This window comes from Camellia sinensis, chromosome 3 (assembly GCF_055761805.1).
Source record: "Camellia sinensis isolate YWXY chromosome 3, ASM5576180v1, whole genome shotgun sequence".
Classification (NCBI taxonomy): domain Eukaryota; kingdom Viridiplantae; phylum Streptophyta; class Magnoliopsida; order Ericales; family Theaceae; genus Camellia; species Camellia sinensis.
In genome coordinates, this window is record NC_138963.1 from 135,038,888 (window position 1) to 135,052,783 (window position 13,896).

A 13,896-nucleotide genomic window follows, 5' to 3' on the forward strand; every position below is an offset into this window, starting at 1 on the left:
TTTAGGATGAAAAACTGTGGATGAATATAGGGTCCTTGATCAAGTTTAGTTTTTTGTTTCAATAAATTCATAGATTCTAGTGGCTGCCTTCATGTTTTAATAATTCTCAAATTTTTATTTTTGAAAAAAAGAGAACAGAGACATGGAACACCCTATCTACTTTGTTTTTTATGCAAATACATGTCAAACTGAATAATTTTGGGTTGAAAATCTACCATTGCTTTTTAAAATATTTTCTAAGTGATTCACCAATTTTATATAATTCACTCTAAAATGGATTTAGTTGGTTGAAAATCTACCATGGCTTTGAAAGATATTTTCTAAGTGATTTACCAATTTTATATAATTCACCCTATAATGGATTCAGTAGTGAAGTCAATTAAAAATAACTTATGCATAAAATGAAACATTGCACGCTCGAGCGCAAGAAGTCTCGCTCAAGCGAAGAAACAGTTCCACAAAGCTCGCTCGAGCGCAAGAAGCCTTGCTCGAGCGAAGAACTTACATCTTCCCTGAAAAACTGCGTCTAGGAAAGAAACTTGAAGACCCTCAGTTCTCGCTCGAGCGTAATAAACCTTGCCCGAGCGAAGAAGTAAATTACACAAGGCTCGCTAAAGCGCAAAAAGCCTCGCTCGAGCGAAGAGGCCAAAATCTGGGCAACCACCATTTGAACCAACCAACAACCAACCTGTTCCAAACTCGCCCAACAAGTCCCAAAACTCAAATTCAAAGAATTAAAGGAAAGAAACAAGACGTAAACAACAACATACAATCACGAAACCCAAGTCCGGAACGCAATAAAGGTCGGGGTAAAACAGGGATCGCTATACCTCAGATTTTCATTTTCCTTTTTTTTATGTTTAAAAAAAAACGTGGCTAATGGTATAATTAAATTCTATTTGTAGGTATCCAGTACGGGTACGATATGTTTGTCAAATTATCTATGCTTTATAGTCTCAGAATAATTCAAAATGAGAATTTTTTTATTTTTTTATTTTTTTGCAAAGTATGTATTACTTAAAATTTAATTTTTTTATTATTGAGATAAAAAATTATTTATTAAATATTTAAATTTAATTTTTTTGTATTTGGAGAGCAAACTAATTTTTAAGGTGCAGTTTGGCGGTTAAAATGAAATTCCAAATGAATTTTGGTGTCACGTCAGCACATTCCGCCCAATTGTAGACGGAATGTGACGACAGGGGTTAAATTAATCAATTTGTTGAAAGTTCAAGTACTAAATTGAAATAAATCGAAGTATGGGGGTCAAACTGAAAAACACGTGATAGTTTGGGGGGCAAAATTATATTTCTTCTATAATGTATCTTGTAGTTTGCCTATTGTGGATCTATCTTAATAATTTGAATTATTTATCTTACAAGGCCTGTTGAGTAGATAATTTACACAAAAATTTAAGTTAATCGAATATTGTTTGCAACATGATTGGAACAAAAAAAAAACTGAAAAAATGTATGGCATGCATCATTTCAAGAATTGATAGTTTATTTATTTATTTATTTAAAATGTGATTCGATCATGTGGATATTGATATCCGATTAGCTTGATTTTTGATATGAATGATTTACTCGAAGGGTCTTACAAGATGAACAATTCGAATTATCGAAATAAGCTCACAATAGACAAAATTCACCGTGTAGGCTATACCCTTTCAAAATAATTTTTGTTGTTTACTTTAAGGTAAATTACAAATACACCTCTTGAGTTTTGGTTAAAATGCGAATTGCCCCCTGTGGTTTGGAAAATTACAACTACCTCCCTGTTGGAATTTTTTATTTAACAAAATTAATTAAAAAAGTAAAATTTCTAACTGTTAACCTTTACAATAATAAAATTATCTGAATTATTAATTAAAATAAAATTTTAACATTAATAAAAATTGTTAATTAACTTGATTTATTAATAAAATGACCTATTTGTTATGAAATTAGAAACTTTAAGGGGTATAATGTAATTTGTAGAACTATAGGAAGTAATTTAATATTTAAATAAATCTCAGGGGTATGTTTGTAATTTACCCTTTACTTTGTTTATTAACTGGTGTTAAGCTCCATGATCTGCACGGCTAATGTATATATATTTTTGACATATTCATTTTATCTTAATAAAATACAATAAAAATCACTGCATAGTGCGTAATAAATACAAAAGATTAAAAATTATGTGAAACATTGACAATGCAATGATAAATTGTAAATCACTTAAACAAATTAAATTATTTCAAAATTAAATGAAAATCAATCCAAATAATAATGCAATTAAATATACACTAATTTCTCATCCATTTAAACCAAAAGTAATAATAAAAATTGTTTGATGATAAAATATCATTACATTTATTTCATACGTTCAGAGTTTTTTGCAATAGTTGCGGAATATAAAAGACCACTAAACAACAAGGGAAATTTTTTTTAAAATAAGTTAAATTATGAGTAAGAAATTAATAAAACATAAACAAATTATATTAGTAGTCCCTACATTTTATCTCTTATATCATTTTGCCCTCTACACTTTTAATATAATCAATTTTGACTCTTAATTTTAAATTTTGTGACTCTTAATCAAATACTCCTTCTACTATTTCCAAATTTATATAGACATAAAGTTATAAAAATTTCACGTCTCTTCCATTTTATAATTTTTTTCTAGTCTAAAAAAATGTACTCCATTGATTGGTCTTCCCTTAAAAAAATACTTAAACTAAAAAAAAATATACACATGCATACTTTGATTTTCAAATAACCACATGATCGGTAAAAATTCTAAGTAAATTCTCTTATATTGATAGTAAAAACTCTTTTCGTTTCCTCTTACATTGTAGTAAAAATTCCTTAGGATTCCCTTATGTCATTATAAGAAGGATGTCAAACCCAAGATTATCATCACTTTTGTTTTATCTTTAGGAGGGAGCTTGGTGCTCTTGTTGTACTAGAGCTAGATTTAGCCGGCTATAAAAATAATTTTTTTGTATTTTGCATTTTTTTCATTTAAACAAAAATAAATATAAAAAAACTTTATTAACATAAAAATAAAAAAGATATACACAATGAATTTAGCTAAAATAACCCAACAACAACACATATTAAATAGAGAATATGAATATCCATGCGTCATTTAAAATATGTGGGTCATATTCATAATTTAATTTCCACAATTTGCTTGTTTTTCAAGCTAAAATCTCTGAATAATTCTTTTTGTATTTCTATTTTTTCCCCATATACTTAAAGAATTATGTTGTATAGCGATCCCGGTTTTCCCTCCATTGGTTCTTGTATTCCGAACTAGGTTCCATGGATGTCTGTGGATATGCATGTTTCATTTCCGTTCTTCAATTCTTTGTATTTGAGTTTTAGGATGTGTTGGGCAAGTTTGTAACAGGTTGGGTGTGTTTTGAAACAAATGGTTGCTGCCCAGATTTTTGTGTCTTCGCTCGAGCGAGCCTTTTGTCGCTCGAGCGAGCTTTGTGTTTTAGTTCCTTCGCTCGAGCCAGGGTTCCTTCGCTTAAGCGAGAGTTGAGTGGTGTGTCTGTTGGCTCGAACGAGAAGTCTTGCGCTCGAGCTTGCGTCTGCGTCTAGTTTTGGACCTGAAGGTTGCATTTCTTGGCTCGAGCGAGCTTTCCTTCGCTCGAGCGAGCATTCTTGCGCTCGAGCGTACGTCTAGGTTACAGACCTGAAGCTTCGTATTATTGGCTCAAGCGAGGCTTTCTGCGCTCGAGCGAGGTTTCTTTGTGTCTGGTCGCTCGGGCAACTATTCCTTCGCTCGAGCGAGGCTCGAATATTTCAGTTCGCAGCAGCTTCTTCTTCTTCACTTCTTCTTCATCTCTTTTACTCAAACCCTAGAACGGCTGCTCTCTCTCTCTCTCTTGACATACCTTCTCTCTATAAATCCATCTAGTTCTAGTGGTCTCCTACCCTAGTTCCTTTGTAAAAAGTGTAGTGTTTGGCGTGGCCTTCGTTTTGATCCGAAAATCTTTGGGTTTGGAGCATCTCGAGTTTTCTTCATCTTCTCCATTGAGTCTCTCTATTTGAGGTAAGGATAACCTACTCTTTTCTATGGGTTTTGACATAGATATTATGTATTTTGTATAAATGGTGGATAATGGTAATTTTGGGAAAGTTAGGGTTTGTTTGAAGTTATAAAAGGGGGTTTTCACTTATTAAATCCCATGTGTATGTGAGACTAAGAAATAATGGAACTATTGTTATTGAATTGATGAAATTGAGCCTTAGGGTTGTTATTTGAAAAAGGGAGAAAATGCCCTAATTATGTTGAATAATTAATTTGAATAATTAATTTGTGGAAATATGAAATTAAGTTAGAAATTATGAAATTGGGGAATTATAAGGTTGAATGGTGGAGTTGGATAAATAAATCACTCACCTATGAAAATGTTGATATTTTATCTGTTGATAAATTTATTTTCTGTTTAGAGATAACTGTGTTGGGCTATCGGTGGAGGATAGTCTTGATTATTGTAGAAATTGTATGTTGATTAGGGAAAACTGAAACTAATCAAATGTGTTATGTCATTGAATATGACGGTTGAAGTGCCGCATTGAATATGTACCTGGATTGATCATTGCATATGATGAATCGTTTATATACATTGCATATGTATCTTGTTTAGGAGGAGATAGGGGATGTACTCCATGGTTTGAGAGGAGATAGGGGATGTACTCTCAAACCTGCTTCGGAGGAGATAGGGGATGGACTCCATTGATAACTAAGTTGGGCGGAGTGTCCAGGGTGAAAGTCCCGAAATTCTAATTACGTTTGCATAACGTAGATAATTGAAGTATTGGAAGTGTTTTAATATGAGTTGTAGTCTCATGTGAATTGTGAATAAGGGAAGTGTCTTGATATGAGTTGTAGTCTCATTTAACTATTTGGCTAGATAATGAGCCATGTTTATGAATTGAAAATTGGATAAGTGAAGGAAAGTGGAATGAAACATGGGCATATTTGTCATGGAACTGGATTGTGTTGTAAGTTGGTTTACAAGTGTTAGCCATTTATCAAATGCTAATGTTTTAGGTATTTCTCATACTTGGTTTAGTATATCTCTACTGGGCTTTGGCTCACCCTATATGGGATATCATTTTCAGGTACAGATGGTATGCCACCTCCAAGGACATAGCTTGGGAGGCTTAGAGGCTGAAAGACTCTTTTGTTGATTTCTTTTTGGTATTACATGTAAATTCAAATCGAGGGCTTAACATGTTTTGAGTTAGTACTCTCTTTTTATAACCAAGTGTTGGCTTGGAAAGTTGTAAGCCCGTAGGGCATTTACTTTTGTTCTCAACATGTAATACTTTTGTAATGAATACTCTAATAAATGGAAATGTGTTTTATTCTCTTATACCTATGGATGTCATGAATGTTGGGTTTATATGTATTATTTTGAGGGCGTTACAACTTGGTATCAGAGCATACCGGGTTTGAATACTTCGGGTATGTGGGAAGTGGTTAGTACCACAGTGGGTATGTCTCGCTTGTTGGAGACTTATGCATGATGGTTTGTGCTTATGTGATAACATGTTTATGTGACTATATGGGTATGGGATTTAGTTTCTAGGACGTTGATTGGATCCTTGGGTTTCTGGGAGTCCTGTTGGAAAAGCACTTGATCAATGTTGTTTCTAATCGGAACTCTAGCAACGCCACATGACTATCATTATCCAAAAATGAAATTCTTAGGTGCTTATGTGATTATGTGCTTATGTGGAATGAATTACTGTTCTCCAATGCTTTAGAACACGAGTGAGTTAGCTTCAGCACATTTGTGAATGTGCTAATGTTTTCGTTACCTTTATTAGGATGTCAGAACAAGGACGTGGTGGTAAGCAAGGTAGGCCTAGGAGGCAAGAGATGCCTATACCGGATGAGATTCCAGCGTAGCAGAAGGGTGTTGGCTAGGCCAATGTGGCCGAGCCAGTAGGTTTGCAGGCCATGGGCGCCTTAGCCCGCGAGATGGCAGGAGCATTGAGGGAATCCATGGACATTCTCAGAGCTGAGAATCAAGTCCAGGCCCATGTTGCTGAGGCAGGGCCTTCTTTTTTGAAGAGGGAGTTTTTCCGGTCTAATCCGGATGAGTTTCTGGGGGGTCCAAAAGAGCCACTTAAGGCTGATGAGTGGCTTGAGCAGATGAGAAAGGCGTTTGAGATACTAGACATCGAAGATGGAGGTTTGCGGGTGACCTTGGCGTCCTTCCAGCTGAAGGGAGACGCGGGTCAGTGGTGGAAGTTTGTTCAGGGCCGTATTGGTGGGACTTGGGAGGCTTTCGTTGATGCCTTCCAGGAGAAGTTTTTGCCTCCCACTGTCAAGGAGAAGTTGAGGGATCAGTTCTATCAAGTTGAGGGATCAGTTCTATCAGCTCAAGCAGCTGAATACACCAGTGGCCAAGTCTGAGGCCGCATTTACTAGCCTATCTAGGTTTGCACCAGAGCTAGTGGCATCTGAGGAACGCCGTTGTCATGAGTTCGAAAAGAAGTTGAGGACCGGGCTCAAGATTAGGGTTGCAGGGTCCATGACTCAGGAGTATGGGCGCCTTGTGGATGTTACAGCTCATCTTGAGATTATCATGCATGAGGAGGAGGAAAGGATGAGGGGCTCTAAGAGGAGTCAGGATGGCCAGGGAGATGGTAGGAGGCAGAGGGGTTCTAACCCTCAGCAGTCCCAGGGTGCATTTGTGAGATCTACCTTTCCAGTGCCGAGTTCAGGCTCTGGGAGAGGCAGTTAGGCAGACTTTACTTGTTACAAATGTGGTCAGCTGGGCCACAAGTCTCCAACTTGCCCGCGAAGGGGAGGAGGGCAGAGAGCAGCTTCATCTTTGGCTCGTCCTCAGAGCCAGAGTCAGGGTAGAGGTCAGCCGCTCTCTTGTTACCAGTGTGGTCAGGTGGGGCACCTGAAGAGGTTTTGCCTGCAATTGAGTGGCACATCTGGTGCATCTAGGTCGAGGCAAAGTTATCAGCCAGCTCAGTCTGTTCATGCCTCGAGGACCAATCAGAGAGCCTCATCGTCTCAGTCTGTGCAGTAGTCTTTTGCTCCGAGAGGTGAGCAGGTAGACCAAAGACCTTCTGGGCGTGTGTGTGCTGTTACCGCACAGGATCTTGTATCGGCTCCATCTGTTGTGAAAGGTACCTTTTTGTTTTGCAACTCGATTGCTAATGTGTTGATTGATGCGGGTGCATCTCATTTCTTTATATTTGCTACATTTGCATCTGTTTTGGGGTTAGAGTTGGCACAGTTAGCTTCTCCTATTTGTGTTATATCACCTGTTGGGGGTGAGTTGATTTTGAAACAAGGGTGTCGGGGCTGTGATATAGAGGTCGTCGACCGCCGGCTTCCATTTTCTTTTGTAGTTATGGCTATGTCGAGTTTTGATGTGATTTTGGGTATGGACTGGTTATCGTCATACCGGGCTATTATTGATTACCGCCAGAGGGTCACTATATGTACCTTGAGCAGGGATTGTTTTCATTTCTTGGGGGATCGAGTTGGTAGTGTTTTGCCACCAGTGTATGATCTGCGAGGGCGGAGTGAGCTTAGTTGCCTTCTCGCTAGTTGCATGAGTAGTGAGGGTGATGAGATCCAGATTGAGTCACCCAGAGCGGTTTGTGAATATTCGGATGTTTTTTCCAAGGATCTTGTTAGTTTACCACCTCATCAAGAGATCGAGTTCTCTATTGATTTAGTGCCTGGCGCGGCATCCATTTCCATGGCACTGTATCGTTTTGCCCCAGCCGAATTGAGTGAGTTGAAGATTCAACTCCAGGAGTTGCTAGATAAGGGATTTATTCGCCTTAGTATTTCTCCGTGGGGAGCACTGGCCCTCTTTGCTAAAAAGAAAGATGGGGCATTGAGACTTTGTATTGATTACCGAAAATTGAATCGGGCTATGGTTAAGAACAAGTACCCTACGCCTCATATTGATGATTTGTTTGACCAGTTGAAGGGTCTCGTTGTTTCTCTAAGATAGACTTGAGATCGGGTTACCATCAGTTGAGGGTCAGGGAGGAAGATATCCTAAAGACGGCATTCCGTACGCGGTATGGCCATTATGAGTTCCTGGTGATGCCTTTTGGGCTCACCAATGCACCGACAGTATTTATGGACTTGATGAACTGGATATTCCGGGAGTTCTTGGATCGTTTTGTGGTCGTCTTCGTAGACGACATTCTGATTTATTCACCTTCTGAGGAGGAGCACGAGGAACACTTGAGAGTAGTGCTTGAGTTGCTTAGAGCCCATAAGTTGTATGCCAAGTTTGGGAAGTGTGAGTTCTGGTTAAGAGAGGTTAAATTCTTAGGCCATGTAGTCTCTGGGGAAGGGGTGTCTGTTGATACATCCAAGATTGAGGCAGTGCAAGATTAGGCATAGTCTAAGAGTGTTTTTGAGATCTGCAGTTTTCTGGGATTGGCCGGTTATTACCGTCGGTTTGTGAAAGATTTCTTCAGGCTAGCTTCGCCTTTGACTAGATTGACACGAAAAGGGGTCAAGTTTGTGTGGAGTGAGACTTGTGAAAAGTTTATCCAAGAGCTGAAAATTAGACTTACTACCACTCCAATTTTGATTATTCCGGAGAGAGGTTTGGGTTATGCGGTTTATTGTGATGCTTCACGAGAGGGTTTGGGTTGTGTGTTGATGCAAGAGGAGAAAGTGGTAGCCTATGGCTCGCGGCAGTTGAAAACACATGAAAGGAATTACCCTACACATGACCTAGAGTTAGCAGCAGTGATTTTTGTCTTGAAGATTTGGAGGCACTACCTGTATGGTGAGAGATTCGAGGTGTTCTCGGATCATAAGAGTCTTAAGTATCTGTTTACACAGAAAGACTTGAATTTGAGGCAGATGAGGTGGATGGAGTTTATTGAGGATTACGACTTCGAGTTGTATTACCATCCGGGGAAGGCCAATGTTGTGGCCGATGCCCTTAGTAGGATATCCATTAGTGATGTAGCTTGTATAGCCATCCGGGAGTGGGAAATGTTGGGTGCACTTGGCGAGTTTGATTTGCTTCTGGGCGAATATGTTGAGTCTGCGGCTTTGTTTTCTGTAGTTACGCAGCCTACACTTGTGAATGGAGTGTTAGAGGCACAGGGGAGTGACCTTGAGGTAGAATCCCTCCGGGAGAAGATCTCTAGTGGGAAGGTTGATAAGGGTTTGACTGTGTATCCTGACCTGAGTGTGAGGTACCGAGACCATCTGTTTGTGCCGGAGTCTTGCCGAGAGGAAGTACTCCGAGAGTTTCACGATTCACGCCTTGCAGTGCATCCGGGAGGCACTAAGATGTATCGTGATTTGGGTCGCCAGTTTTGGTAGCGGGGTATGAAGAAGGATGTGGCAGTTTTTGTGTCTAAGTGTCTTACTTGTCAGCAAGTAAAGGCCGAACATCAGAGGCCAGCGGGTTTGTTACAACCCTTACCTATTGTTGAGTGGAAATGGGAGCATGTCATGATGGACTTCGTTGTAGGTCTTCCGAGGACTCAACAGGGTAGTGATGATATTTGGGTGGTTGTAGACCGGTTGACTAAGTCAGCGCACTTTATCCCTATGCGCGTGAGAGATTCGGTAGATCATCTTGCTGACTTGTATATTCAGGACATAGTGAGGTTGCATGGGGTCCCAGTGTCGATCGTCTCAGATAGAGATCCACGTTTTACTGCTAGGTTGTGGCAGAGTTTGCAGAGTGCCTTGGGTACTAGATTGACCTTTAGCACGGCTTACCATTCTCAGACTGACAGGCAGTCCGAGCGTACTATTCAGATCCTTGAGGATATGCTTCGAGGCTGTGTCCTTGACTTTAGTGGGTCGTGGGAGAGGCACTTGCCCTTAGTAGAGTTTGCCTACAACAATAGTTTCCAATCGAGTATTGGTATGGTACCGTTTGAGGCCTTGTATGGCTGACCGTGTAGGTCTCTAGTTTGTTGGGCCGAGGTGGGTGATGCACCTTTGTTGGGCCCGGAGTTGGTTCGGGAGACGATGGAGAAAGTTGAGCTTATCCGCAAGAGACTTGTTACAGCCCAGAGTCGTCAAAAGAGTTATGCTGACCGTAGGAGGAGGCCTTTGGCATTTGAGGTGGGTGATCATGTCTTTCTGAAAATATCACCTAGGCGGGGTTTGATGAGGTTTGGGAAGAGTGGGAAGTTCTCCCCTCGATGTATTGGCCCTTTCGAGATCCTTGAGAGGATTGGCGAGGTTGCCTACCATTTAGCTTTGCTGCCGCAGTTGTCCGGAGTGCATGACGTGTTTCATGTTAGTATGCTTCGAAAATACGAGCCGGATCCGTCGCATGTATTGGATTGGACCGACTTAGAGGTAGATGAGGATGCCTCGTATGAGGACAGACCGGTGAGGGTCCTGGATAGGTGGGATCAAGTCTTGCGAAGCAAGACGATACCCTTGGAAAAAGTTTTGTGGAAACATCATGGGGTTGAGGAAGCCACTTGGGAACGTGAGTTGGATGTCCGTGAGAAATATCCGGACTTGTTTGTTAATGTTTAACCATGTATTGGAAATCTTGTTTTGTTGATAAACTCTAAGAACATTGTATATGTTTGGTTTATGGAAATAGTGTAATGGTTGAGTATGCCTTGAAAATGAAAGTTTAATTTGACATTGTATATGTTAAATGTATTGTAGAAATGAAAATATATTATTAACATTGAATACGTTATGGAATGATGGAATATGGTATTGGAATTGTTGGATTTCAAAGAAAAGCATGTTGTTAATGCATATTGAATTATATTGTGAATTGCCTCTTGAAAAGAGATGGGATGACCGGTAATGGGTCAGGATGTGGAATATTGAATTGTAATATGGTTGAGAATTGAAAAATCATGATTTTGAAACTTATAACTAATTTCGGGAACGAAATTCTTTAAAGGGGAGAGGTTATAGCGATCCCGATTTTCCCTCCATTAGTTCTTGTATTCCGGACTAGGTTCCGTGGATGTCTGTGGTTGTATATGTTTCATTTCCGTCCTTCAATTCTTTGTATTTGAGTTTTAGGATGTGTTGGGTAGGTTTGTAACAGGTTGGGTGTGTTTTGAAACAAATGGTTGCTGCCCTGATTTTTATGTCTTCACTCGAGCGAGGCTTTTGTCGCTCGAGCAAGCTCTGTGTTTTAGTTCCTTTGCTCGAGCCAGGGTTCCTTCGCTCGAGCGAGAGTTGAGTGGTGTGTCTGTTGGCTTGAGCGAGAAGTCTTGCGCTAGAGCTTGCGTCTGCATCTAGTTTTGGACCTAAAGGTTGCATTTCTTGGCTCGAGCGAGCTTTCCTTCGCTCAAGCGAGCGAGGACTATGTTTTGAGTTTCTTCGCTCGAATGAGCATTCTTGCGCTCGAGCATGCATCTGGGTTACAAACCTGAAGCTTCATATTGTTGGCTCATACGAGGCTTTCTGCGCTCGAGCGAGGTTTCTTTGTGTTTGGTCGCTCGAGCGAGGCTCGAATATATCAGTTCGCAGCAGCTTCTTCTTCTTCACTTTTTCTTCATCTCTTTTACTCAAACCCTAGAACGGCTGCTCTCTCTCTCTCTCTACATACCTTCTCTCTATAAATCCATCTAGTTCTAGTGGTCTCCTGCCCTAGTTCCTTTGTAAAAAGTGTGGAGTTTGGTGTGGCCTTCATTTTGATCAGAAAATCTTTGGGTTTGGAGCATCTCTAGTTTTCTTCATCTTCTCCATTGAGTCTCTCTATTTGAGGTAGGGATAAACTACTCCTTTCAATGGGTTTTGACATAGATATTATGTATTATGTATAAATGGTGGATTATGGTAATTTTGGGAAAGTTAGGGTTTGTTTGAAGTTATAAAAGGGGGTTTTCACTTATTAAATCCCATGTGTATGTGAGACTAAGAAAATAATGGAACTATTGTTATTGAATTGATGAAATTGAGCCTTAGGGTTGTTATTTGAAAAAGGGAGAAAATGCCCTAATTATGTTGAATAATTAATTTGAATAATTAATTTGTGAAAGTATGAAATTAAGTCGGAAATTATGAAATTGGGGAATCATAAGGTTGAATGGTGGAGTTGGATAAATAAATCACTCACCTATGAAAATGTTGATATTTTATCTGTTGATAAATTTATTATCTGTTTAGAGATTACTGCGTTGGGCTATCGGTGGAGGATAGTCTTGATTGTTATAGACACTGTATGTTGATTAGGGAAAACTAAAACTAATCAAATGTGTTATGTCATTAAATTTGACGGTTGAAGTGCCGCATTGAATATGTGCCTGGATTGATCATTGCATATGATGAATTGTTTATATATGTATCTTGTTTGGGAGGAGATAGGGGATGTACTCCATGGTTTGAGAGGAGATAGGGGATGTACTCTCAAACCTGTTTCGGAGGAGATAAGGGGATGGACTCCATTGATAACTAAGTTGGGCGGAGTGTCCAGGGTGAAAGTCCCGAAATTCTAATTACGTTTGCATAACGTAGATAATTGAAGTATTGGAAGTGTTTTAATATGAGTTGTAGTCTCATGTGAATTGTGAATAAGGGAAGTGTCTTGATATGAGTTGTAGTCTCATTTAACTATTTGGCTAGATAATGAGCCATGTTTATGAATTGAAAATTGGATAAGTAAAGGAATGTGGAATGAAACATGGGCATATTTGTCATGGAACTGGATTATGTTGTAAGTTGGTTTACAAGTGTTAGCCATTTATCAAATGCTAATGTTTTAGGTATTTCTCATACTTGGTTTAGTATATCTCTACTGGGCTTTGGCTCACCCCATATGGGATATCATTTTCAGGTACAGATGGTATGCCACTTCCAAGGACATAGCTTGGGTGGCTTAGAGACTGAAAGACTCTTTTGTTGATTTCTTTTTGGTATTACATGTAAATTCAAGCCGAGGGCTTAACATATTTTGAGTTAGTACTCTCTTTTTGTAACCAAGTGTTGGCTTAGAAAGTTGTAAGCCTGTAGGGCATTTACTTTTGTTCTCAACATGTAATACTTTTGTAATGAATACTCTGATAAATGGAAATGTGTTTTATTCTCTTATACCTATGGATGTCATGAATGTTGGGTTTATATGTATTATTTTGAGGGCGTTACATGTTATGATTGTGTTTTAAAAAAAAAAAATTTCAAAAACAAAAATTGAGGACCTAATATGCGGCTCTCTTCCCATTTTTATATTTCCTAAACTTTTTTTAGTATAATTATAGAAGCCTTTGAAGGTTGGTATCTATAATCAAATAGATTATGATGATTCCAATTAGAATAAGGTAATTCTAGGAATAATAATCACAAAATTTAAGGAAGCAATACTCATAAATTTTGGCAATGATTTAGAGGATTTAAAAATTACCTTAATTTATATAAATTGTATTTTGAACTAATCATAAAATGACATGTGTATTTTAAGTGTTATAAAATTCAAAAAAAATTGAGAAAATTAGAGTGAGACTTTCAACTTCAAAGTGGCTACAACACTTTTACTTATATTATATAATAATAATATGATTTTATCATCTACCAATACTCTATTAATTTAATTGTTCACACAAATGATTTGTTCGATAAATTTTACAAAATAAATGATTTACATATAGAGATAACATGAATTGCATTGTGATAGAACTAGCATATCACCCGTGCTATGCATCGGATAAAATAATATATAATTTATTAAAAATACGATAATTATATTTAAATTTTTTATATTTTGTCTCTCATAAATAAAATTTTATATATAAGTTTAAGTGTTTTGTTTCAAATATTCCTTTATTATAACATAGAGTATAGATAAATTAAAATATTTGTATTAACAATTAATATATAAAATTATGCTTTGTTATAAAAAAAAATGACATAGTTATAATATTTCACTATTTTAGAATAAAAATATAT